This window comes from Polyergus mexicanus, unplaced genomic scaffold (assembly GCF_030449975.1).
Source record: "Polyergus mexicanus isolate NDT 795.1 unplaced genomic scaffold, iyPolMexi1.0 SCAF_11, whole genome shotgun sequence".
Classification (NCBI taxonomy): Eukaryota; Metazoa; Arthropoda; class Insecta; order Hymenoptera; family Formicidae; genus Polyergus; species Polyergus mexicanus.
Genome location: NW_027223331.1, coordinates 3,262,675 through 3,289,132, shown reverse-complemented (window position 1 = coordinate 3,289,132; position 26,458 = coordinate 3,262,675). Strand labels below are relative to the sequence as shown.

General features: G+C 38.0%; 2 protein-coding genes across 3 annotated transcripts in view; both read left to right on the top strand.

Moving 5' to 3' along the window:
* Nucleotides 1-1,288, top strand: part of LOC138937483 (protein dpy-30 homolog) — a 95,791-nt gene extending 94,503 nt beyond the window's left edge. The window contains exon 6 of the transcript XR_011447526.1: nucleotides 740-1,288. The gene's annotated coding sequence lies outside the window, so the exon portion shown is untranslated. The remainder of the gene's footprint in view (nucleotides 1-739) is intronic.
* Nucleotides 1-26,458, top strand: part of Tmtc2 (Transmembrane O-mannosyltransferase targeting cadherins 2) — a 202,017-nt gene that overhangs the window by 22,032 nt on the left and 153,527 nt on the right. The window lies entirely within an intron of this gene.

Here is a 26,458-nt window from a genome sequence, read left to right as displayed (position 1 = left end):
ATAATATCTTTTAATTATAGATATTATAAGGCAAGAACTTGGAACGATAATTGTTATTCTTAACGGTATCATAATTTATTAATTATATACAATAAAAATTAATTAAAATTATTAAACTAAAGTTACTCGTTCGGTATCAAGAAGAATTTTCTATTTTATTTTAAGTAGAAGTTTTTTTTTTTTTTTAATTATATCATATTTTCCGTACATATATTTCACAATATGATATCATATCAATTAAATCGTTGATTTAATTAAAGCCTTCAAACATTCAGACGTCATAAGGAAAAATGAAATGAAATTTATGAAAAAGTTAGCTTTGAAAATTATTCAGTAATTCAAATAAAGATAATTAAATTATGCCTTTGATTTATTGGCTCATTTAAAAGTAAAATTACATCGAAAATTAATACATGTTTCTCTCTCTCTCTCTCTCCCTCTCTCACTCATACATAAAATACACGTTTCGCGAAAATTGACATGTTATTCATTATAGTTATTTTTCAAACCATGCAAGATTTACAAATATGGACAGCATGGATAGAATTCGTCAACTTATCGCCGCATAACTTGCGTAAATTGAAATCGAATGGAAACATCAAACATTGCAAACTTTATAAACGAGCCGGATTGTGAAACAAAGACATTTCGTATTATTAGTTAATGTTTTCATCTCTTCGCTTTGCGGTGAATTTAATATTTAAGAGACGGGTAAGGGGTGCTTTTGTTTCATCGACAGTGGCAGCGGCGGCGCGCAACTTGAGCCCGCAATCTTCCCTCTCCGGCAGGCAAAAGACGGCAACGAAATTCCCGGTAAGCTGCTTTGGCACGCGTGCTTGAGAGAACTACGGCCACGAAAGTGAAATACACCTGCCGTGCCATGCGGGCTTTCGCAGATTCGCCCTCGAAAGCGGAGCGAAAGGAACGCGTGAAGAGAAAGAGAAGAAGGGTGGCGGAAGGACGGCGCGATTTATGGCGTCTTAAGACTGCCAGTACTTTATGACGACCTTAATGTTTGCACCGTAAATTGGGTGGTTTAAGGCAGCGAGGCAGGCCAAAAACAGTAAAGTGAAGATCCTCCCGCCGAGTCGTGACCGGCATTCCGAGAATAATACTCTCGTTCTAGCGATAAAAAAATTTTACTTTTAACTCGAAATTATCCCTAATCGATTATTATATTTCGCGAAAAAGTTTTTAAAAGATATAAATAACTATATATATTTATTATATATATTCCATATTTTATAAAATTTGCAGAGATTATAATAATCTGTAGGAAGCTCCTATATGATACACATGATGATGATATATGTTTATTCAAATAAATATATAATCATTAATTATATTTATTTAAATAATATACTGTATTTATAAATGTACATATTTCCTTTCCGTTTTTCCTCTTTCCGTCTCTTATATTTTGCGGTCTTGTGATCAAAAAATATATACGATTTATTTTTCAGAGGCGTTTGGAAGGTATATATTTTTGACAGATATCTAACAGTTGGAAAGATGTATTATTGTCTTTCTTTACCTTGTATTACTTCTGCGTTTCTCAAAGAAAATATTCATGTGTAACATATACACGTTTCCGCTCTAGTAGACATTATCTCGCAATACTCAAGCATCTCTTTGCATCGAGTATCCGTGGTTACGTAAATGCTATTATTATCGAAATTTGAGATGCAGAAACTCGCATTTGACGATATCTTGCAGTAACAAGATCTGCTTTCGTAGTTGAAATGTGATCAACAGACTCCTTGATTCGTGAGAATCGACAAGTTGAATATAATATTTCGATCTATTGCAAGAAAAGTATTGCCTCAATTATTTAATTGAAGAAAATAAATTTAAAAGATTGAGACACAGTTTTTTATTAAAATTAAAATCGATGTTTCTAGGACACGTGTATATTATAGTCTCGGTTGTTCGATTATATAATTACATTACCGTCAACTTTTTATTAAGGAAATTCCGTAACTCGTATCCGACACTCCGATGTTTTGCATTTAATGACCGGTTTGGCGCACCCCAGCCACCAACTATTTAAATTTTCACGATTTGACACGGTCACGGTATTGCGTGGTGCACGTGTAATTTCTCGCGGTCGAAAGTGCCGCGTGTCACGAAGAGTTTAAAACAGACACTCGATATGAAACATAATTTCCAAGTGTCACGCTCGACTGTCATCATACCAGGTTTTTCGTTCTGACCAAATTACTGGAATGATCAAACGATGCATACAAAGGCTATTTTTACAATTGTTTGAATCGTAATAAAATATTACCCAAATTGTTCTATATCCTAATTTAATACGAGTAATTAACTAAAAAAGTCATTTAAAATGCAGATTAAAAAATTTCTTGAATTTTTTGATATTTATTATTTTTCTTTATCTTCGCCATCACATATAGGTTACTTGAAAGCATATTCTTTATGTTTTTAAATACTAATGCAAAGATATTTGTATATAGAAGACTATTGTTTTAATGATATTGATTATGTTCATTTTTATCATCGTTTATGAGTCTTTTGAAATTCCGAACCTTAGACATACATGCTTAGATAATGTGGACGTGTGAATAATATACCGACAAAGAAAACGAAAGAAGTTGCATACAAGGCGAGGCGAGTGGCCCTCGTGGCTCAACGAGCACGCTCTCGTTCGGGTTCCACGTAATTGAGACAATAAGTACCGCTCGATATCCGAGGGTCGTGCCTAGTAGGTGGCGTGTTACTTAGCGGCTCTCGCTTAAAACGGCTTCGCCCTCTTTATGAGCGCTCCTAAACTCGAGTGAGGAAACCCTCTCTCGAGAAGCTGTCTACTTATTATTTTCATCCCTTAACACGCGCGACAAATATTTACGTAACGTCGTCGAGATGAGGCGCGGAGAGCCTGAAAAGATGCCGGTGATGATGTCTGCCAACAGGATGGAAGAAGCAGACGACGCGTCGGTTTACGAGGCAGAGATTAATGTTAATGACGCGACATTGTGCCGTAAGGTAGTCTCGTACGCGGGAGAATTTCATTTTCGGGCATAATAATATGCAGCTCGGCATTCCGAGGCTTATCGGCTTTGTTAGACTTTGTTGTTGCAAATTAATTTGAGAAATTATTGATAATGAACTAGCCAACGCGATTGATTATGTCGGAATTTTATGAAGTTCGGCAATTTAGCGGAAATCTATGGAATTCTCGCTATATGTGCATGTAGATTTATTATATTTCAACTCGAGGAAATATGCTGATTGAAAAAACAAATAAAATAAAAGATAAATAACTAAACGTTAAAATTAATTTCAACTTTATATTATTACGAAATTACCACCTTCCGTAATTGTAAATAGAGGGGAGGAGATCTACTTTCCAATTTATTAACATAAATTTTCATCTGTTTACTGCGAATGAACAGACCGAATTATATAGTAGTTACATTACCCAATTTTAATTATACTAATTAAAGATTAATTATATATACTAACTACAGAAATAGAAAATATTATTATACGACAATATTGCCTTAATCAGAATATCGGATAAATTATGTAATAAAATTCTGTATTAAAATTTTTATCATCTTTTACACATACAAACCGATTTAAAATTATTGATTATAATATAACGAGAATAAAAAAAAAATCCCAACATTATTGTTACACGAGATTGTCACGAGTTTAACTTATCGATGCATTCATTTAGATTTTATTGGCGTCTAATTTTTTAACTCAACAACGGTACCATAGGAGGGTGGATATACACATCAAATTTTAAATAAACAAACGGCCTCAAGCAACGTTGCGCAAATCATTTCTGCAGTGTAAAGGCGATACAACAGCGATCCATCCACGTTAGCCATTTGTAGGTGCGTCGAAATTATTTAGCGTACCGTGTCCTGTGTTCGCGCGGCCTTTCCCTTCGTTATCGTAACTTCGCCAGATTAGGACGGGGGTGTTGAAAATTCCATAATCCGCCTTGAGGAATTTATATATCGCGTCTCACGAACGGCGCCTTTATTACCGTGCTTCTCTTATCGGTGTTAGCGGATCAGAGCGAATCATAAGATTGCTCGGCGATAATGACTTCCGGTAACGCAAAAGGTCATCTCGAAAGGAATTCTCGCAAAAATGGAAAATCTAACGCGATAACGTTTTAACGCCCGTATGAAATGACGTCTTTTTCGTCGTTTATTCTCGCCGGCTGGAGAAGCGCTGAGGAGAGGATACGAAGGCGCGAAGGAGAGTTGGAACGTTACAACAAGACGGCACCTGTAGACTTTTCTTTAGCGGGGGACTTACGTAGCATGAGGTGGATAATTATGTATTGGTAAGAGGAAAACGATGCATTAAACGAGCACGCTGGTTGTGAGATCTCGGAAATCTAGACGCATATGTCGATGTTACGTTCTATCATTATTTCTATTATGATTATGTCGTCATACGCATCCCCTTACGTGTCTCATTTCATAATGTAGTCTAATTCGACAATATTGCCTTTTTCTCAATAACATTATTTCACTACTTCTTTTTATCCCTTTTATCGAAGCGTTAAATTATGTTGATAAAAAGATTTTCAGAAATATCATCTTAAACACTTTGATCAGATTTTTTTATTTACGAATGTTGTCTATATAAACTTAGCACAAGTTTATGAATATGATTCTACTTTTAGTTATGGGATTTTATACGTAATCTATAAAGGAGTAATTATAATATTACAATAGTTACAATCGCATAGAATTAATAAGATTAATGTGACGATAAAGTAACTAAAGGACAAGTTATACGAAAGATATTTCAAAGATTCCATATTTTCAAAATTTTATCTTAAATTTATTTTAAAAACACGGCATAAATAAAATATCGACGAGACGAGCGACGGGAAAGTGAATCGCGACGTTTATCGAAAGCAAACAGCGGAACTAAAAATGTTATACGTACCGGACAGCACAGAGATCTAATAAGCGGAAGAACTCGAATGGATGTAAAGACATCTTTAAAGGAATATCGCTGCGGAGCGAGCGATTTCAAAGGACGGCGCTATGAGTTTACCTTTACAAACGCAAGGTATTCACAGCTATTTGCAGCAAGATAGAAGCAACTACACGAGCACACCCTCTGAAAGATTGACGCGCGCGTTCACTTACAGACTTGCGTTTTATTCGGAAACGTTTAGTCACACATAAATTTATTTACCCCGTATACTTGCCGGCGAAACTGTTTGCTCGACTTGACACAATAGGTACGATATGAATGATGAAACCCGACAAAATAACATCCGTAACGCGTAAACAGCAATATCGGTTTACGAAAAATAGGTCGGGCCGAGTCGAAAAGCGGCGAAACCATTCCTGTTTCGTCACAAGTACGTTCATCATCGGATCAATGGCAACATTCCTCCACCGCATTCCGCTCGAAGGGAACGAATCACGAAGAGACGATAATGCGACAAGACAACGGATTGCATTCGAGGAAATGGATATTATTAAACGAAACGAATGTGGACTGATAGCCTTAAAAAAAATTCAATGCAATTTTGTATTAACAGCACGGATGAATTTCCGCCCCGTTTCACAGATTATGTTACACTTTGAAGCGGATATTCTCTTAATGAGTCTATATTTAAGCTTGCACAGATCTGAAAAGATAATGCTTTCTTGTTTATGAAAGAGATTTTGCTTGAATGCACGTTGCGCGTTTGTGAGTGTAAACTTAGATTACTTTATTCACATTGGTCTAAATTTAATCTCGCAGCGACCGTCCACTCTTTAAAAAATGTTACGAGTCTAACTATAATTTCTCGATTATATTCGTGCCAGCCTACACTTTGGGAAAAAAAAAGACGCTTTGTATCCAAATATCTACGAGAAGATATAAGTGTTGTTTATGAAAATATTTACCATTACAAAAAAAAAAGGTAAAGAGATAGAAGAGGATATTATTATATTATCACATTTAGAGAAATAACTTTCTCCTAGAAGGTTTATCTTTAGCACTCACAGTTCTTTTTCGCGTTCGAATCTACCGCAGCACAGACTCGGGCCGAAAAGTATTTTTAAAGAGAGATATCGGCGTCGTTCGAAGAGGACGACTACGATGTTTAGTCGGAGAAATAGGGATGGCAGGGGAATGGATGATGGCGAGAAATCCAGGCGAGCAGAGGACCGCCTGTGCACACACGAGCTGGCGCGCCACTTGTGGGTCGTTCGTGCAAACCCCGGTCCTCAAACCTACGTATGTACCTCGCTAGAGCTACTCTATATTCCGTTCGACTCGAACGTTACCGTTACCTACCTACCTATCTGTCTACCTATTCTACCCTACCTACCCCATGCAAGCTCTCGCACCTCGGCACCTATAACACAGTGCCGGAGCAACCTCCGGAGCGCCTTCCAGTTTTCCCCCTTCCGGTTTTACCGCCACTTCGTTCCTCGTCTGCTTCGTGTCAGTCCTTCTCTTCATCCATTCCGCCGATCCTCTCTGATCGCAAGGCGCGAGCCTTCTTTGCATATCCACTCGGCGCATATGTTACGGAACAGATAGACGACGAGACGCCTTATGTAGGAGCGTACTTGCGCTTATCCCAGCCGACGTACGAAGGAATAGGTAGAGGAGATCGCGCGCACGTCGCGGCTGGGGTCTTGCTTCCGAATGGAAGGTCCGGAGAGCCGTCGGGACTTGTTTGCGGAATTGATTTCTGAACGAGCAACGTTCTCGATCGCTCCATTTTTCGAACATTGCGTGCGATATGCTCAGAAATTATTCAGACACGGTCGATATAGAACACGGTCTTGATTCATTAATCTTGGCTTGTTAAACGCCCAGTTTTTTCGCGGTAAATTAGCGACGACAAGGGGTTGTTTTATTTCGCTCGACGATAGATCCCTGCGATGGATGCGGGATTCGTTATGCACGTAATATGAGCGTATTAAGTTTCTACCAGGTTTGGAAGAACAGTGTCGTATATTCATCGTCGGTGTTTCACCGTTCGAGGAGGCACCGACACACATTCTCAGAATGTCGGTCGACCCGCTTTACCCCGGCCATATCGCCGCTGTATCACTTAAGGGTTAATACCCATTTATGCGCTGCACTCGCGCATGCCTCTTCCGCTGCACTTCCAACGGCAACGTGCGGTCCCGCTACTCTGCATCCATAGCGCGACTCGCTTCCGTCGGACTGTCGACATGTGTTTTGAAGATCCATTAGGGAGTACGTTATACCGAATAAATTATGCAATTGAATGCTGCTATGTGTTACTTGCTGCAGTGTATGCTTCCTCGATTCCTAATTTGTTGCATTAAACACTTAAGGAAGAACTGGACAAATCAGCTACGTCAAAAGTTAACAAATTTAACTATTATAAATCGAAATTCATGAATTTGACATTGAAAGTATACTTCTAGCCCTTCAAAATATAAAATTTATAATTAATTTATGAGTTAAGAACATTTGCCCTGTGGAATGAATATTTTTATTTTTAAATTTAATTTAATTTTTGCGTCGTACAGTTAAAATCGTTGGACGGTTACTATAAAAAAGTTAGTTGTATATAAGATAATATTTATGATTTTTAAATTAAATTATATTCTACAGAGCAAATTTTTATTTTAACTCACAAATTAATTATTAATTTTATATTTTAAAAGGCTGAAAGTGCTTTGTGCGCAATGTCAAATTCGCGAAGATCTCGAGATTTATTAACTTTTGACGTAGCTGATTTGTTCAGTTTTTCTTTGAAGGGATCAAATCGAGTGCGTAAAATTATCTCGTCATCTCGCGTCTCGCGAGAAGAGCAGTGAAAATAAATTTCTTGTTTGGAAGACATAGTCGTTGAAAATTAATAATAAAAGTCGTCATTCTTAGAAATCAAAAATGGATTAATATTTACAAATGAATTAATTAAGCGAAACTGTGTCGGACTCCATAATTTGTATCCAGGACAAACATTTGCATTTATTTTGAAAATATAATCACTAAACATTCCATATTTGATGAATCGCAAAATTATCCTCCATTATTTACGGCTATTTTGTTTTGGAAATGAATATGATTTTAAAACATTTGAAACACTCATCATGCAATGATACATACACGTCGATGTGTTTTTAATAATAATGATGTAAATCAATAATAAATTTTCCGTTATATTACCGTGGGACATAAAAAATAAAAAGAAAAGAAATTATTTGATTTGAGAATGATCGATTTTGGAATTATTTATGCTTCTCATTATATAATATATATGCATGCTTTCTATTATAAATTCAAGAAGTGAATTAAATTTGCATGATTTAAAGTAATAATGGGCCGCTTATATCTTTTCATTTTTAGTATTTTATTTTTTGCGTGCTAAGAGAAAAGGGTGTATCTATTATTTACTATAACTATTTAGTATAACCCTAAATCCATTATATCGAGAACGACTCGAAAATTAATCACTACAGCTATATAGTTTGCCTCGAGCGATTATCAAAATTTATTTCGGAAATCCATTAGTGCACGGTTCACTGCGTCCACGATAAATTATGCAATTACGTGGCATTGCTGGAGGCTGCAGCAGTGGCGAGCCTAAGGCTCTTAAGAGCTAAGATACTCGAAATTTATTCATGGTCCTTGATTCGCCGGCGTGCAATATTCCATTTTGTAATGATCGATTTTAATCAGAGTCTCATACATATATACGTAACCAATCGGGGACTGTAATATTATACGTGATCCATTGACGAATTTATTATACGACGGACAGTAATTTTTGCGCCAGCTAGACTTTTGAAAATCATTATTCGCGTATTACACATATATGCGCGTATCATTTTTATTTAATATAATATAAAAAAAAAACACACTAATAAAATCCCGTAAAGATTATAAGATGAGACTATAAAATGTGTAGATGGGCAACGTAAGAGACATGGAACTCTTAAGAGCACGCGTCTGAATAATTCATTCGACGAAATAGCAGCGCATTTGCGATACATAGAGAGGAAAGATTACCTCGACGACGAATTCAATGACTGGCGTATCCACGGGATTATCGTTCGTAACGTTCCCCCGACAGTGTCGGTCCCTAATTCCGATCTTGAAAGAAGGGATGTCACGGGAGTAGTAACGAAGCAGCACGTCATTCTATTCTGTATGTATATGGTGTGCCGGTTTTAACACCGGGCGGAACCCGTGCCATCGCATGATTCCGGAATCCGGGGCGAGGCTCTAATCCTCGCCGGAACAAAGTTCCCTCTTAGTCGGGACCGAAGCGTAATTAACGTTCGTACTACGTGACCAGCCAATCGGCCACTTTCGCGATTCATAATTGTCACTGGCGGGATGATCGCGCGCATCGGCCAAGTCGATATCGATCGGTAGCGTGCCGGGCTTCCTTCATGAATTTACATTGCAAATCGATCGTTAATAAATTGTCGCTCGCGCCGCGAGATCGCTGCTGAATTTAGATCGATCATTATAATCGTTGATTGCGGTCCGGCCCGAATGACACCCATGAGGAAAGGAGATACAAATCCATTCCTCCGGCCGATGAAGCTGTGCAATACATGTGGTTGCTTACGCGTAATTAGAGTTGGATTTTTCCAAAGATGAGTTTTATTCGCGAAGATTTTTTTACAGAGATATATTCTTTTCATTAAAATATTTAATTAAAGAAAAGAATTACTGATTTTTAAAAAATGTTAATAACAAATTCTCCTTAAGGAGTTCTACGAAATTTTGAGTCTGAAAAATTCTTTTTATTATTTGTTCAAAATCGATTTAATAAAGTAGTAGATTTTTCTTTCGCGAAAAATTAAGCCTTTCATTCGTCAGTCTTGCCCACCGTTCTTCCATTTCGCAGGAGATACTGTCGAGATCAGTGTCGAAATCGCGTTTGATATCAGCCAGAGAGAAGAGAATGCAGTTCTATTCGAACGCGAACGCGAGCCATATTTTTCCGGCTGATTCGCGCAAACCCACATGGACCTGTCAACCGCATCTCGGGAAGTCAGATAGAGATCGACCGGCGCACACGGGTATTATTCGGTCGCAGGGTATAACAGGATCGCGTGCGCGGATATATGTATGCGGATAGACACGTACTTACGGAGAACAGGGAGAGATGGAGAAGGAAACAAGAATACGGCGAGCACGGGGAAATGCAGACTGGAGAATGAGACTCGAGAACACACAGCCGCATCTTCCAACTCTGTGCGACCCGATTCGCCATTCGCCCTCCAGCTAAATCCAACTCCATTGCGGCCATCCGGAGCCCTCTGCCTTCATTCGTTCTCTTCGGGAATATCATTGAACGGCTCCAGAAATCTGGGACGCGCGCCCGACCCTACCTCTCTTACCTCATCTTCCTTCCCTCATCCTTTTCTCTCCATTCAGTCTTTCCATCTTGAATTAAAATGTCGAGATTCATGTCTCTTCTTCATTCTTTCTTTCTCTCTCTCTGTCTCTCTGTCTCTCTCTCTCTCTTTCTCCCGTTCTCTCTTACTTTCATTCTGTCTTCTTCACGATGCTTGTACAAAACTGAAAACGTCTCGACGCGTTGCATTTAAGAAGGCACCTCATTTCTATCTCCCAGATTCTCCGCTTCTTTGCTAATGGCCATAAGGTGATACTAAGAAGTTTCTTTTTCGAGATGTAAAGTTTAAGAGAAGAGATGCTCGAGAATACAGTGTATCTAACCCCGATGTTGAATTTTGCAAATTTTATTTTTTGATGAAATGTCGGTGCGTATGTAAATACGGGACTTTTCGCATTTGCCGCAAATTGAATTTGCGTTAAAAATTTCGTGTACACCATGTTTATTTATTTAATAAATTGTAGATTAATGCAAAATATATTTACGTAAAGATCATATATTTGATTTTATTACACGCGATAGGACGTAGTATTTGCATCAATTTTACACATTGTTCGAAATTTATGTTCAGATATTTTCTCTGATTATTGGAAATGTTGTAATACGAAATATTGAAAAATATCGAATTTTCTTGACCGATCATCGATCTTTGCGCACCTGTAATTTAAATATTATCGAATAATATAAAATAGTTATTTTATATCCTATTAAAATTATTATATAATAACTATGAGAAATAATTATATGTATAATTAAATGTATAAACAATATAATTATACATATAATGTTATACGATTATAATTGTTAAATTTTTATTTGAAAAATTATTTTATTATCCAAAGCAATTATAGAAAAAAGTATATGACACCGAGATTAAAAATCTGAAAACGCCACGACGACACGATGAAAGCGTATCTTGTGATGTCTCCTTCTCGATCACGCAGTGATCGACATTCGTTACACTTTAATTTTCTGCTTTATCCGCGCTTCTATCCTTTACACATCAACCGCCATACAGACGCGATATAATCGTGATAGCACACCGATAGAAACCAGTTGGCATTCCCGGTTGGCGCAGAAGAGAAAATCTCAATTTTACGCGAATTCGCGAACTGCGAATCCAACATCGCGAGAGATAGAGACAGAAAGTCAAAGAACGCGCGCAATCATTCCAGCGTCATCAATATCGGGAGCTGGCACTACCATCCTCTCTCGTTTCTTTCCGACAAGAAGAGGAGAATCCTCTCTGGGTCGAGGAATATCGACGGAAAGATGAGCGCTTCACCTCTCGCGCGTCGACGGCCTCGTCTCTCCGGAATCGTTAATCCGATGTTTGCACGGTACGAGATTAAAGGAGGCCCCCATAGGATACCTCTCACTTTCTCCCGGCATCGCAATACCCCGGTCTCTTTGGGCGCGGGGGGAGGGATGCCTACGGGATCGCTAATCGTGTTTAAGAATAAACTTCGCAATCCTCCTCGCCCTCGACCCTCTCTCGCTTCTCGGGTGCAACATCTGAGCGAGAATACATTAGCATGATTACTTTCCTGCACAATGCAAGGCAGCTGCGACATGTACACAAGACTCATCTCTCTCCACCACCGCCGCCGCTGTCGTCGTCGTCGGTGTCGAGGAATATATCGCCGCGCTTCCTAAAATCGTTTGTTTTGCGACTGAATTATTCAGTCGCGCTTGACGCACTAAATCTTAAACGAGGTCGGATAAGAGCAAAATGACACGAGACGAGACGAGATGAGACGAGACGAGATTCGTGAAGGGCTCGAAACGACTACAGGAAACTCAATAGCGACCTTAATCACATTTCATTTAGCGTCATATGGATAGCGATCTTTTTTTACCCTTATTCTCGCGGTGAAATTTATTGTCACATAAATTGCTTTGATGCCCGATATCATCGCGCATACGTACATCGCGCGCTGCCAGAAAACTAGTGACAATATTAATATTGTGCAAAATATTATAAAATGTTGATATCGTGCATGATATTTTGTTCACGAAGACGGAATCTAAAGTTAATTAAAGTTATTCTTGTAAAATTAATGGAATTATTTTGTCGAGTTTATTGCAGAATAATATCGTTGTTTCAAAAGAATGATCTTATTTCAAACTTGTTCTTTTTATAAAACAGGCTTTTTAAAGAGATTTGCTCCCGCAATTTTCAATTCCTTCAATCTTCGTGCGCAATGAAAATGCGCAGCGACTAATCCGATCAGATTCTTTATAAAGCCCTATCGATATCCAGCAGTTTCGCCGTCTTCATCCTCGTCGTTCTATTCCGCTCGTGAAGAATGGCAACAGCCTGGAGCTCGTTTAACGGAAAAATTTCAAAGGCACGAGAAAGTTCTGAATGGTTCTTTGATGTTGCTAGTCGCGGCTGTACCGGCCCTCTTGCTTCGAGCTTCCACCGCACCTTCCACCATCTGTCTCCTTTACTTGTCCCTCATTCGTCTTTTTCCCTTTTCTTATTTCTTTCCTTCCTAACGTTTCACCTTTCTCTCGCTTTGACCATTTGCTCGTGTGTACGTGTGCAGTAGAAGTTTCGAGGCTACGGAGCTTTTATTTCTGGTCTGATCCGGACGGGATGTGTGTACTCGGATAAAGCTCGATAATAAACTCCCGGAGTCAAAGCGACGAAAATCGAGGTCGGTGAAAGAACGCGAGGATAAATACAGACGGGTAAAAGAGCGGGAGTCAAAGAAGTGAGCGTCAATAGGGGAAACGGGATGAGTACACAGATAATATAGTCATGATCTCGAGGGGTGATGATGCTTAAAGATTGATCTGTACACATTTCAAATACAATTATGTACAAAAATTTCGTAATTGATTCACAAGCTTGAATGAAATAATGACATAAATTAATAAAAATAAAAGTACGCGTGAGCGAATATTTCAAATTTTGCGAATAATTATTTTTGGCTAATATTAAATTTGAAATATAAAATTTTAGATTTGTAATAATCATCTCAAAATTATTCAAAATCTCATTCTAGAATTCGACACGCTTTATGCGAATATTTTATAAGGTCCAGAATATATATTGCTCGCGATAAACGACGATATATTAAACCGAAAAAGGATGAAGATATAAGGAAAGAGGATCAAATATCGAGAGAAGACAAGGGGCGTGATGAGAGAGAGAGAGAGAGAGTGAGAGAGAGAGGGAGAGAGAGGGGGAACAGAATAACGGAAAGGGAAGATATAGGGTACAGAGGGAAGAGCGTCTTGCGAGAGGGAATTTGGTCGTAAAGCGTGCCAGCCAGCAGCTGAGAATAAATTGGAATGTCGTCGAAGGTGGTGGGCAGGAAGAAGGGAAAAGGAGATCCGGGGTGGGTTAGAACCCATTGAGGATGGTGCCCCGGGGAATTGGAACGAGACGGAACGCGGCTCGATGGCTTTGTCCATGTTCCGCAGCGTGCGATGTCTTCCGGCTGTATTCTCACCAGCCGAGTGATTTTTTTCGGTCCTGTGGAAAGATGAGAAAAAAGATGTGCGAATCATTCTCTCCCTCGTAGGGACATTTAATCATCGTCCCCGAAACCGCCAAATTTATAATCCTGCGAGATAAAGTGCCGCGTGAGAGAAGGCGCTGACTGCCTGAACATCGGGTACCAAATCGTGATCGACCAGAATGCAATGTTTTATCGATCGTCTATCTACTATTTTAGAAATAGTACTTTAATTCGCGGATATATCCTACGATTGTTAATTTAATCTGCGGAAAAGTTATATAAATAGTTTGATATTTTTCCAAAAAAAAAAAAGGGATTAATTATGATAATTATGATATTGAGATAAATTGTGGCAGCACATAGTTAACGCTAAATTTATTAATTGTTATAATCTCATTTTAAAAGTGATAAAACTATCTATGTTATAATAGATATTATAAAACTATTAGAAAAAGCAACGATTTTTTACATTATTAAAAAATATTACAATTTTATTTCGTTTCACCGAAATTAACATATAAATTATTGATCGCTATTGAAGCTTGATTGAGATCTGATTCGATTACTTCATTAACGACGAGAACATGAAAATGTCACACCGCAACATATCGATATACCGTGTACATTTGGCCTCTGAATTACATTTTTTTCTTACACGAGGATATTTATTCTTGGCGGGACCGTAAATAACGATACGCCGTGCTATTAGCCCTGAATCGAGCGCGGATGCACAGAATTTACGTATTTCATTGTTAGTAGGGCGCAATTTCGCTTTAACGCGCCGCCGCTACCGGCCGCGCCAACGGTGATTAAAACTTTGCGATTTACATCCCTAACCCGCGCAGCGTCCCTCGCGTACCGCCATTAATGCCTGCACTAACGATCTCTAACATCGTCAAATTTATTCTTTTAACGTGCTTCATTAATCGCTCAGCTCTCTACCGATTCATAACGTTGTCTTTCTTAAAAGATTTTACGCCACTTGACGTTTTGCGTTTCGGATGTTATTGCGAATATTATTGCGAATCCAAATCTGGCCCCAATCCGTTATTGTCAGTCAACTTAGACTATTTTCGGTCAAATTAAGATAGAACACTGCTCTTCTTTGAATTTAATTCCATGATGTATGACGAGCAAGCTGTTTACACTTCTTCAATTGTTAAGACATTTGAGTATACGAAATGGTCGTTCATGAAATTCCGAGCTATTTCTCTGCCTCGAGGAGAGTTGCGTAAACGTTAAAGTCGGCAGCGAATTCGAGCTAATAATCCACGGAATGCAGGAATCTGCAGGCAATAATGGACTATCTTTGTGGTTTGTAAGAAAGAATGGAGAGTAGTGGCTGAAATAGACCTTCAGAAATAGTATAATATTATTTAAAGGCTTTTTTCCTTTAAAGCATCGAAATTTGGAAAACAAAAATATCTACGTAATAAAATCTATATATTTAGCTATATAATAATAATTTGCAAGAAAACAAAGTTGTATACAAGCAGTTATACTTTGTACAAATTTTTTAGAAACGAATAATTATATATTTACAAAGGCTTATGAGCTTTAAAGTTCGAAAAAAAGACTACTTGCACTAACACGTCGCTTAGAATTAATTACGCTTAAATTTTCTTCTCTATATAATTCATGTACAATTATAATCTAAAAAGAAATAATCTAATTGCTAAAAATGCCTAGCTTAATTTAATGCAAAATATTATAGCTAAATTTTAAAAGTTCCAGAAAATCTTTGACGGTTAATACGCCAATGACAAACGATCGTCGGACACGATATCAAAGTCGCGAGCTCGAGCACGATTGTCCGCATTTAATGCCGCGTTCCAGCCCCTCGTTATTTTTCGCTATTCGCCCGCCCGTCAGACCTCGCGCAGCAACATCTTGCAGCTGCCGGTTCTTGGCATTGGACTACTTTCCGCGTTTATTAAGCCCGTGATATATGGCATTACCAGAGGCAAGCGGGCGAGGTGGACTACCATCGCGCGCTCTCGCACGACAGCCGGTGGAAAGCTTCCCGTGGGACAAGTTACAGACAGTTCCGCTCCTGCTCGCTTCGCGAGAGCGCCGGGCATTTAAAGGGACTGCTGATAGCAAACCTCGCGTTTGAATGATCACGGTAACCTGCGGGAATACCGAATGGGGGTGAACGAATTTCCCGAAATTCCCAAAATCGTTTCGAACTCGCGAATTAGCTTCGATGAGACAGAAATTCTACATATTTAGCCCCTCACTGTATTATCTGATACACCACACTTTTCAAACAATTTCGACAATCCTGTAACAAGCTGTAAAGTTCTCCTTCTTTTTAAGAATATAAATTAATGGTATTTGAATTAAAAGCAATCGTAAATATAGAGATTTTTATGAACTTATTTTCAAAAATGAATTACCGCGAGACCTAACGCAATTTTAATTGCATCTGAATGTTTAGAAAATGTAGAAAGGTTTCAACGAGACCTTTTGCTGAGCAATAATTTACTACGAATATGTCAAAAAAGTTAGAGGTGTAAGTAGATGCAGCGAAATAGAGATAGCCTATGCAGTTATATTATTATTATATTAATGAGAAATTTATTAAGATCTCAGTAGCGTACGGAGTCTTTTACTCAAATACCGTCTTGTACGATTCGCTCTCCTTCGCATGCGTCTGCAATGGAAAAGGAAGCCCCCGTACAGCCGCATTGCCTCTACACTGACTATTTAATACCGCACCAATTACGAAACTGCTTTGCATTTGTGATTCTTCTCCGGCAAAATTCTAAATCCCGTAAACGTGTTCTTTTGTCCTTTATGATTCGTAATTCCCTGCGTTTCGACATCTTATCCTTCTAACAGTTCCTCTGTTTTTCAACTGTACAACTTCGATATTTTTTCTTTTTCGAAACTCAACCCGACGCAAAGAATATTTAAAAAAAATTAATGTTGAATTAATAAAAAATACGTAATTAAAATTAATATTTCGAGACGTCCTTTCAAATTAAGACTGAATCAAAGTGAATTATAAAATACTCTAGTATTTCTTCGCTCACTCTGTCATCGTTTTATTAAATAATAGGAAACGCACATATCGAGATATAAAATCATTGAAATATAAATAAAAATATAAAACTTTATTTCAAGTTGTATCGGTCCACGTTTAGTAAAAACTTCTAACGTCGCGCTGTTTTTTCCACCATCTTGCAGCTGCTATACATTCGCGTATGCATCCTGAGTAAATAGATGGTTAAGAAAAATTTATTGCATTATTTCTCTTTAGTGTTATTAAATTAAATTAATTGTTGTGATCTACAGAAGGAGAGAAATTATTATCTACATGTGATATATTAAATTTTTGGATTTTATTTTTTGTTATAAGTTGTTTGTAATAATAAATATATACTTTCTCTTTCATTATGACGATTCTATCGTTCGTAAATGCGATCTGGCAGTACGTATCACTTATTCAGGTAAAGAATAAAGTTATCTTACGGACGAAAACTCTAAACCTTAAAAGATGCAGGAGCTCTCCTATTTTTCTTATTCGCTATTCTTTTTGAACTGACTTTGATTTTCTTAGTACATACGTGCACATCGCAAACAGGTAGATGGATAGCAAACAGGTGGATGAAATGAATCATGTCCGGAGAATTCTTTCGCGATCTCTCAAGATCGTTTTACTAACATCGAATATATAGAGACATAATCCAAATTGTAATGAACAGTGAGAGCTTAAATATCCCGCTTGGCCTCTGTGAGTTATCTAGCGGTCAAGATGGATTTGTGCCAAGAACAAGTATGATATACGGCTGTATTATTGCACGATCGAAATAGTAAAGTATTCAAGCTAGCGAACGAATTTTTGGACGCATCTATCGGAAATGAACGGAATATTTTGAAAATAACAGCGATCGAAATCGCACGTACAGGATTAATTCTGTCTCTTTCATAACTTTGTAATTAATTTGGCAGCTCGATAGAAACAAGTCGTCGGATCTTAACTCGGGGTTCTCCGTTCGTCAACAATTTATTCTAGGAGCATTCGTGAATAATTCGGATCACTGTCGTTACGTAGTATCATCTCCTCTCGTGAGAGACAAAGAAACATCGAACTCCACTCTCTCTTTCTCTCTCTTTTCTCTTTAGCAGCATTTGACGTAGTGTACAGAAAATTTTCATTTTATTTGACGGAATGTCGCTCGGTAAAATAGTGAAACGTGTAATACGAAGAAAAGAAATACGCGAGAGGCTCCATTGCGAGATCTCGCGCGATTTCGTGACTTATTCACGATTTCGATATATTTCTATGACGGTTGAATACACGGCGATCGTGACTGCCACCTGTAATCTGACGAGGTTGTCTCATATTCCTGAGAAATATCGTACGTCGAACACGCGGTCGATCAATCTGAGATACGTAATCTGATATACGGCGAGGTAAAAATCTTTTCTCTTTGACATATCGGATGTTATTGCGATTATTGATTAAATATGAAGTTTTTTATGTATGTCGTGCTATAAAGATTGATCAATTTTGTATATTGAGTATAATATATTATTTTTAATATTTATTTATTCGTAAAATAGTTGACGTAGAACTATCTAGGACACGTAATAACAAATAATTAAATCAATTAATGAAATAGAAATAGAAAATAGAAAATAGAAAATTTATACATATATTTCTTGACATCTGTAGAAAATGATCATGTATAACAAAAGTTAAAAAATAAATTTTAAACTTTTTTTTATTGATAAAATTTTTGGGGATATTTTATTATTAAAATATCGATGGGTTCAGAATGATTTATATGTGAGCCTTAAGGATAAATTTTGCAATTATAACAATAAAATAAGTGATGTTTCGATTGTTTTGATAAATTTTTCGCGTTTGATACAATTTTAATATTTTCTGCCCACGTGCTAATATATATTATATATATATATGTGTGTGTGTCATGCCATACATGACATTACAACCAAATGTTGCGATAACATCTTTAATAATCTTCATGTTTAATCCCCTTTCTTTCTTTCTTTCTCTGTTTTTCTCTCTCAATATTTTATTTTGCGCTTGCGGCAACATTTAATTTCTTTCGCCCACGCAAATTTGTTGTGTCGGAAAATTTCGCGGAGGCTGCTGCCGTCGTCGCATTTGACGTTTGCGAGTTTGTGTGACACAATGTAAACATCGAAATTATCTATACTCCGATACACAAGGTCGACCGGTTAATCAGCCGCAACGGCGATTTTCCAGCGAACGACGCGGAAGAGAATACACGCGCGGCCGATTTGTGACGATAGAATTTAACTTCGTAAGCTACGATAATAAAAACGCGCATCGATAATCGGCGGTATAATCTTTTTATCTGTAATATAAATTTGCTATCACGAAACGAATATCTTGACGGTACACAAAAAAGTGTGAATATTTTATTTACAAGAGAAATAATCTGTGTTATTTGAATATTTCAATATCACACATATGAAAAATTGAAATAATATTCTAATTCCAATATATCAGGTAGAAACTTCGAATTTTCCTTATTATTATTTCTATTGTTGAGAAGATGTAACATAATTGTCGTAAGTATAAACAAATTTTTGACACTTGAATTTTTTTATATTTATCCAATATGCAGATCTATTTATTTCGTTGAAAAGTTGCTCGTGTCGCTATACAAACGCGCGTTTCAATTAAATTATCATCATTCTTGAGAAATGTCATTATTGAGCAGCCAGTTTCAGTAACCATTCGTGCGACCGCGAGGGATTTCTTGAGCACATATTCGACGTCGAAACGTCATCGACGTCGTCGTTATAATTCAATTTACGAAACACGCAGGCGTAACTATCTTGCACGACGTAACTCTCTCGCGCGACGTAAAATAACTTTTCGCACTCTCGTGAAATAGGCTAAAGCGAGTTAGGGAACGCGAGAGCGGGAGAACGGTGTACGGGAGCGACGGAAGCCCCGTTGAGAATTGGTTTACCTGTAGACAGATAAGCGTACGCGCAGATCGCGACTGTCCAAAGGTCCATCCGAGAAAACGAATTCCAAGTATCTGTCCCGCTTTTCTCAAGAATATGGTTAAAATATAAGATCTCGGACGCGCGAGCGAGCGTCGGAGCGACAAATGTGCAAGTTTCGAAACTGAGTTTCGAGAGTCAGCCCCCCCGAGGACGCGAAAACGTACAAGGGTGAAGTGTAGCCCCGCTTCCGGGGACGATGGACGAGAAGGAGAGCCGGACGAAAGATCGAGAGACACGAAGGGAATGCATAACCGGAGGAGAGAAAGAGGAAAAGAGAGAAAGAGAGAGAAGCTACCCTAAAACCCGCTATCTCGATTGGACACCTTGGGGGTGCGCGTCGGTAGTCGTGGTAGAAGCAAAGGGGCGCCCCCACGAGGTGCTAATGTCTGGCAGCTTAAATCAACCCCCTCTCGCTTCTACCTCCCTCTCCACCCTCTCCATCGCCACCAACCGCCATCGTCGACGGAAGCCCCGAGGCGTGGGAAAAACTTTCTCGGCATTGGGTGTGGATAGAGGTCGTGCCGGTGTGTCCTGCTCTTTTCGCGATGTCCTTTCCTCGCTCATCAACCCCACCTGCCGCTGGTCCCCGACTGCCGACTATAACTCGAGGATCGTGGTGCACAAGAAACAAGGATCCATTTTCGCGTTTTAGCGGGAGGGAGAAGGAGGATAAATGCCGGCAGAAGAAACGCATCGCGCATTAATTAATTCAAACGGCTTCGGCGTTTAATGCTTGCTTAACGTTTGCATAATTAATCGATCCGGCATTCGCGCGATATCTCTTACCTATAATATAGATGTCGATGAACGCGAGAAGTCCAATACGCAAGAAAATAGCCAGCTCGGACTTAATTTCCCTTCCTTTCTCTTCCTAGTTCAATCGTAACTGAATAGTCAGCAAAGATAAAGATTGCACTTTTATAATTCTCTTCAGCGGCGACTTGTCTCCATCCCATCTCTCTCCCTCAGCCGGAGAGGAGTATTCGAGTTTCCGAAAGTTCGCGAAAGATTCGCGATTGCAAAACTTTCTTTACTTATAGCGATGAATTTTATCCAAGTCCAGCTTTTTGTAAAGCGAGAAATCAGAGAATAAGACTAAAAATCAGAACTCCGATTGTTAAACGAGCAAAGATCGATTCCTAAGGGTAGTTCGCGTTGATATTTAAATTTTTTTATTAAGAATTTGTAAATTTTGCACGGTAATATCCGCTAAAATAATATTTGAGTACGCACATACACACGCGCGATCTTCCATGTAAAACGTTTTAGCCTCAGGGAGGCAAGTAACGGAGTTTAATAAAAACTGTTCGCTAACTATGAGCCATTGAAGTCGTTTCATGAAAAACGACGTCGAGTATCTCGCAGGAACGTACGGGCGTGCAGGAATTAGGTAGACCCGTGTACACACGGATGTATATATATATATATATATATATATATATATATATATATATATATATATACGTGTCGGATGAACTATGATGGCAGAGATACTCTCTCCTTCTTCGTCCGGTATGGCGAAGAGCTATTTATCTTCGCTTTACGAAGCTACGAGGGAAAAATGGCGCAGCTTTGTAACTGGCAGAGGGATGTTCGCGAATCGGGGCAATTTCGTCGCAGCCAATGTAACGACAGTCACGTTCTAGGACGAGGACGAGGACGAGAGAGACGCTCATGGCAAACAAAGTAATCTCGCCTAGATTCGACCGTTTCGTATATGAAAGAGATACAAACGTGCCATAATGTTGCTCTGCTCGAGTGCTTTAAATTCTCGGTCTACGTCGTTTGCCCAACAATTTTATTTGGCCCGAGCGATTCAAGTGCGTGTATAAAGGGATTTGCGTCGAAATCGCGTCGGAACGGATTGTTAACCAAAAGGAAAGAGAGAAAGAGAGAGAACGAGTTTCGAGATGTGATTAGGGCACAAATTTCAAGATTCGCGAAATGTTAGACTGTCTTATTTCTCTCTAGTTGGTGGGCATCGCTCTATTTTGCAACTTATTGTAATTAATATTTGTAATATAAAATCGTAGTCTAGAATCCTTCTTAAATATAAAATCAAGGACATTGTCGAGATAAATTGCAACTGAATAATTAGTGCATTACACGTGCAGTTTCCCTAATGTTAATATTTCCAAATAAATGACGTTATTTTATACAAAGATATCGACATTTCGAAAAACTCGACAATCATCGATGACAGTTTGCTGTTACGTAAAATAAATCTTCCGGACGGCTTGCCATACAACAATGATTATTATCGTTTGCGACTGCACGGGAGAGCGGCAGCAAAGAATATACATTACAATTGCTAATGAAAGCGCGTTCGTCTTCGTCATCGCGTCACAGATCGCGGGATGAATGAACACAGAGGCACACAATGGGCAGGTACACAATGGCGTACAATCGGTCGATGGCTATAGAATATCTTCTGTAGTGCACAAGCAGGAAGACCCGCATAAAAAGGACAATAGGACGTGTTACCGAGGCAAAAAGGAACCCCGAGTCTCGAAAGGCGAAAGGGGTAACGAGCGCGAGTCGCGAATTAACGGACTAACAGACCGACGAGATGCAACGCATTCCAAAGGCTAGTTCGTGCTTTTGTTCTTTACTACTTACCTCGTCTGACTATTTTCCCGTCTAGATACTAACGATATGAAGGAACAGGGAACCGTAGAGTGGAAATCTGGAAGAGAAGATCAAAATGTAAATGTCTTGCGCGCGATTACATGCAATTGGAAGCCGATGGATCAAGACGTTCAGGAGGATTGATGGTTAGCGGCAAAATGCATTCCCGAAGCGATCGGTCATAAAGATTAATGTCGCGAAGCGGTCGTCGCACGCGAGGAACCATCGATGTCGAAGATAATGGAATGCTTCCCGCTTCCGTCGACCCGGCAATAAATGCGCGATGGAAGTTCAATTTGAGTCCCGCGTCTCGTGCACGATCGAGTGTAACGATATCTGTGTACCAAATGTCTGACTATAACGATAAGTTTCTACTTCGTTTCCTTCTCAGGAGTTTATTCTGTCTCTCTCCAACATCATTTTTTTCTAACGTTATATTTGACAATATGTCAAACCTCAGATATATATATATATATATATATATATATATATATATAATTGTTTAATCAAATAACTACTTTACGTATTAATTACGTGTCATTTATTCTACTGCCTGTCTGACCATATCGGTCAATTTCTACTTCGTTTCGCTTTTGAAAAGATTTCCCATTCATGTAAAATTTCGCTTCGACACATATTTCTCACGCATAATATAAATTTGACTGGAAAATAAGATAGAAATGATTTAATTCAATTTCACACGCGTATTACTTCCTGCATTCTCCTTCATAAGCTTCCCAACGACAGCGTCGTTTGTTCCAAGCAGAATCGAAGCCCCACCTTCGTCCTTATCCTCTCCTTTTCCTCTCCATTTTTCTTCTTTGTTTTCGCCTTCCTTCTTCATTCGATGCTCCGACAAAACTTTTCTTACCCGTGATATATCGCGTTACGAATGGGGTGCCACGGGGACTATATTCCCGAGTAGCTGTTACCCCGTTAGCTTCTTCGCCATGGCCCGCCCATGCGATTTATCTTTCGCGGCTGCGAGATTCTAACCGTCTCTCTCTCCTTCCCTCTCTTCTTTCTTCTCGTTGGCTTTCGTGCCGTTTCGTTGCAGCCAGCGTACCGTTGCATCATTCGTGCGGGGCAAAAGCCCTTCCTCGATCAACTTTCGAGGCTGACGTCTCTTCCGGGCATATTTTTGTTACGAACCCGCGAGCCGCGCGACCCGAATCTTCTTCGGAAACGATTCAAGTCAATTTACGATAGTATCTATCCACAATCGTTCGGGTTGACATTTCCGCACCAATTTAAGTCGAATCTCGGATTATCCCACCGAGATTGGGATTATTCCCGATGTTATATCGCTGCGCATTTTGGATTATTGATTTAACGAGTTAACAAATTGTCAACGCGTCTTCTCGCGTATAATGCTAATCGTAAATCATTTATAAATATTTAATAAAAAATTTTTCTAGTAAAAGAGATAAAAATACACGTCAAGTATAATACATAAAAAATATTCAAATTTGTATAAAAATTGATACCATCAGTAAATTTAAATAGTTTGATATAAACATAAATTACAGCAATTAAAATGCAAAACTTCTATTGTTTAAATTGATTAATATTTTAATCCAAATAAATTAAAAATTTTTTATATCCAAGGAATGATATATATCCTTATTTAAAATTTAGTTTTATTTATAGTATTATCGAAATTATTACACATTTACGAATTTTTAATCATCAAATTATTGTAATTATTCGATTGAATTGATAATCATTAATTATTTGTACAAAATAATCATGTTTCGAGAAACTGTATACGAAATGGATCGAACCTGCGGGTTTTAATTTTACTACGCGAATAATATGTACAACACATGCAATGTTGACAAACGCCAAAGTCGTGTGCCAGCTGATCCGTTGTCCCGTAGCATTATTTTGCACTTAATATTTATGAAATAGTTTTATACTCCCCTTCCCCCCCCCGGAATATATGCTATTTCACACATTTCTGATTTATTATTAATAAATCGACGCTTTCCATTATTTAAATTATTTGACCCGGCTATTCGTGCGTTATTTCATATTCTATCAATTGCTCTCCGTTATTTGAATTATTTGGTGATTTGTTCTTCGGTTCCAGAGAGAGATATTTTAATTTTAAGCACATAAGAATTTCCAATAAGCTATTTGGGGTAGCGTATCGATAATATGCCCAGAATATTAATCGCATCGTCAGTCATTTTTTATATATGACATAATGCTATCGTATCGCTTGTTTCTTTAACAGCTGCTTTGCACATATTAATCTAATATAGTTTCATTTTATTATACGATTCGAATTCGAAATTAGTCGAAACTATATTTCTACAAGGATCTGCCAAGATCGCGAATATTTCTATATACGCTTGTACCGATTAATATCGTATTAATATCACATTTTCAGCCAAATGTTAATCTTTCATTAATAATACATTCGCGAATGATTGCTACACATTATAGAAATTATTCTATTTAAGCATATCGGTCAGATATATACATATTTAATATTGGTTATTATACCGAAGTTATATTGTTAAAATTTAGTATACATTTTTCTCCGCATCTGTAAAATCCATTTTTTTTTTTATGAACAATAGTCGAATTGTTCATTGCTTATTTATATTTATACCAAACAAATTTTTATAAATAATCTACGGAGTATTCTAATATATAAATGCAAGCACATTCCATGTAAATTAAATTCATATACCTGACATTGATTCACGATAATCAACAACTAGAAAATTCAGTATTTGTGCGTACTTTGCATAAATCTAGTTTCAACAAGGAATACCAGACACATATCAGCTAAATTCTGATCAAACTAGCGAGCCGAGATAAAACGATCGCTATTATTATTCCCGTTCCGTTTTTAGCAATGAAAAGCTTAGCTTATATTTTCATTAATTTCTTTATACAGCCCGTTACATTGCGAACGAGACTTTTCGTGGAAAAAATATAGATATTGAAACGCAGCGAAGAAAAACATAATTAAATTTTTTTAAAATTATAAATAAGTTTTTTAATTTAATCTATATACATTGTTCTTCTTCCCCTTTCTCTCTCTCTCTCTCTCTCTCTCTTCTCTCTTTCTTATCTTAATTTCTTTCTATTAATTAGAAAAATAAAAAAATGCAATTTCTTGCATTTTCTCTATAAATGCATAAACACAGGCTGACATTTATTTACGTGCACAATATCGTCGTGGCACGTGCATTCACCCACCGTAGGTTTGACTTGACGTCATGCTCGGCAGAGGGAAGCTATCGGGTGTTTGTGGCTATTACTACGCCGACCATTAGTAACGCGATAATCCGCGGAAAGGAGAGGATCGACGAAGAGGTGGGTAGCCCCCTCGAGGCGTTGTATTGAGATACGTATAGTTAGCCTTGCACATCCCACTTCGGCATCTATCGGAATCGGATCTGATAGGATGACGTTATTCAAAACGCAGGTATCTCTAATATGCTGAAACTTCCGGTCCGACTTTACGCAATTAGGTAAAGCGAACCCCGAAGTCACGATCGTCTACTTCCTTTTCCCCTTATCGCTCTCGATTATACTCGGATCTAAATCAAATTGATACGACTTTGAAACGATGAAACGTATCTATCTCAAGAATGATATAATCTAATGATAATATAAAGCGCGAAAATGTATGAATGCAAAGTTTGATATCTTCGATATAACGATATTAAATTAATATCGAAATAAAAACAATCTATTAGGATTCATAAAAATTTTACATTAACAAGAACGCAATTAAGTACGATGCAACTAAACGATGTAATTTCCTCTTTCTTCAGATTCGCATCATATAGCATCACTCGCGATACATAAATCTTTCTCGCGTTCGCTATTGGAAGTCCGGACCAAGTAGTTTCGTACTTTAAGATCGGTTTATTTATCGTGCGATTTCGGCGCGAGAGAGAGAGCACATTTCTAACGCGTTTTCTCGTTCCGCTTAAAAATAGCTTACTACAGCGCATCT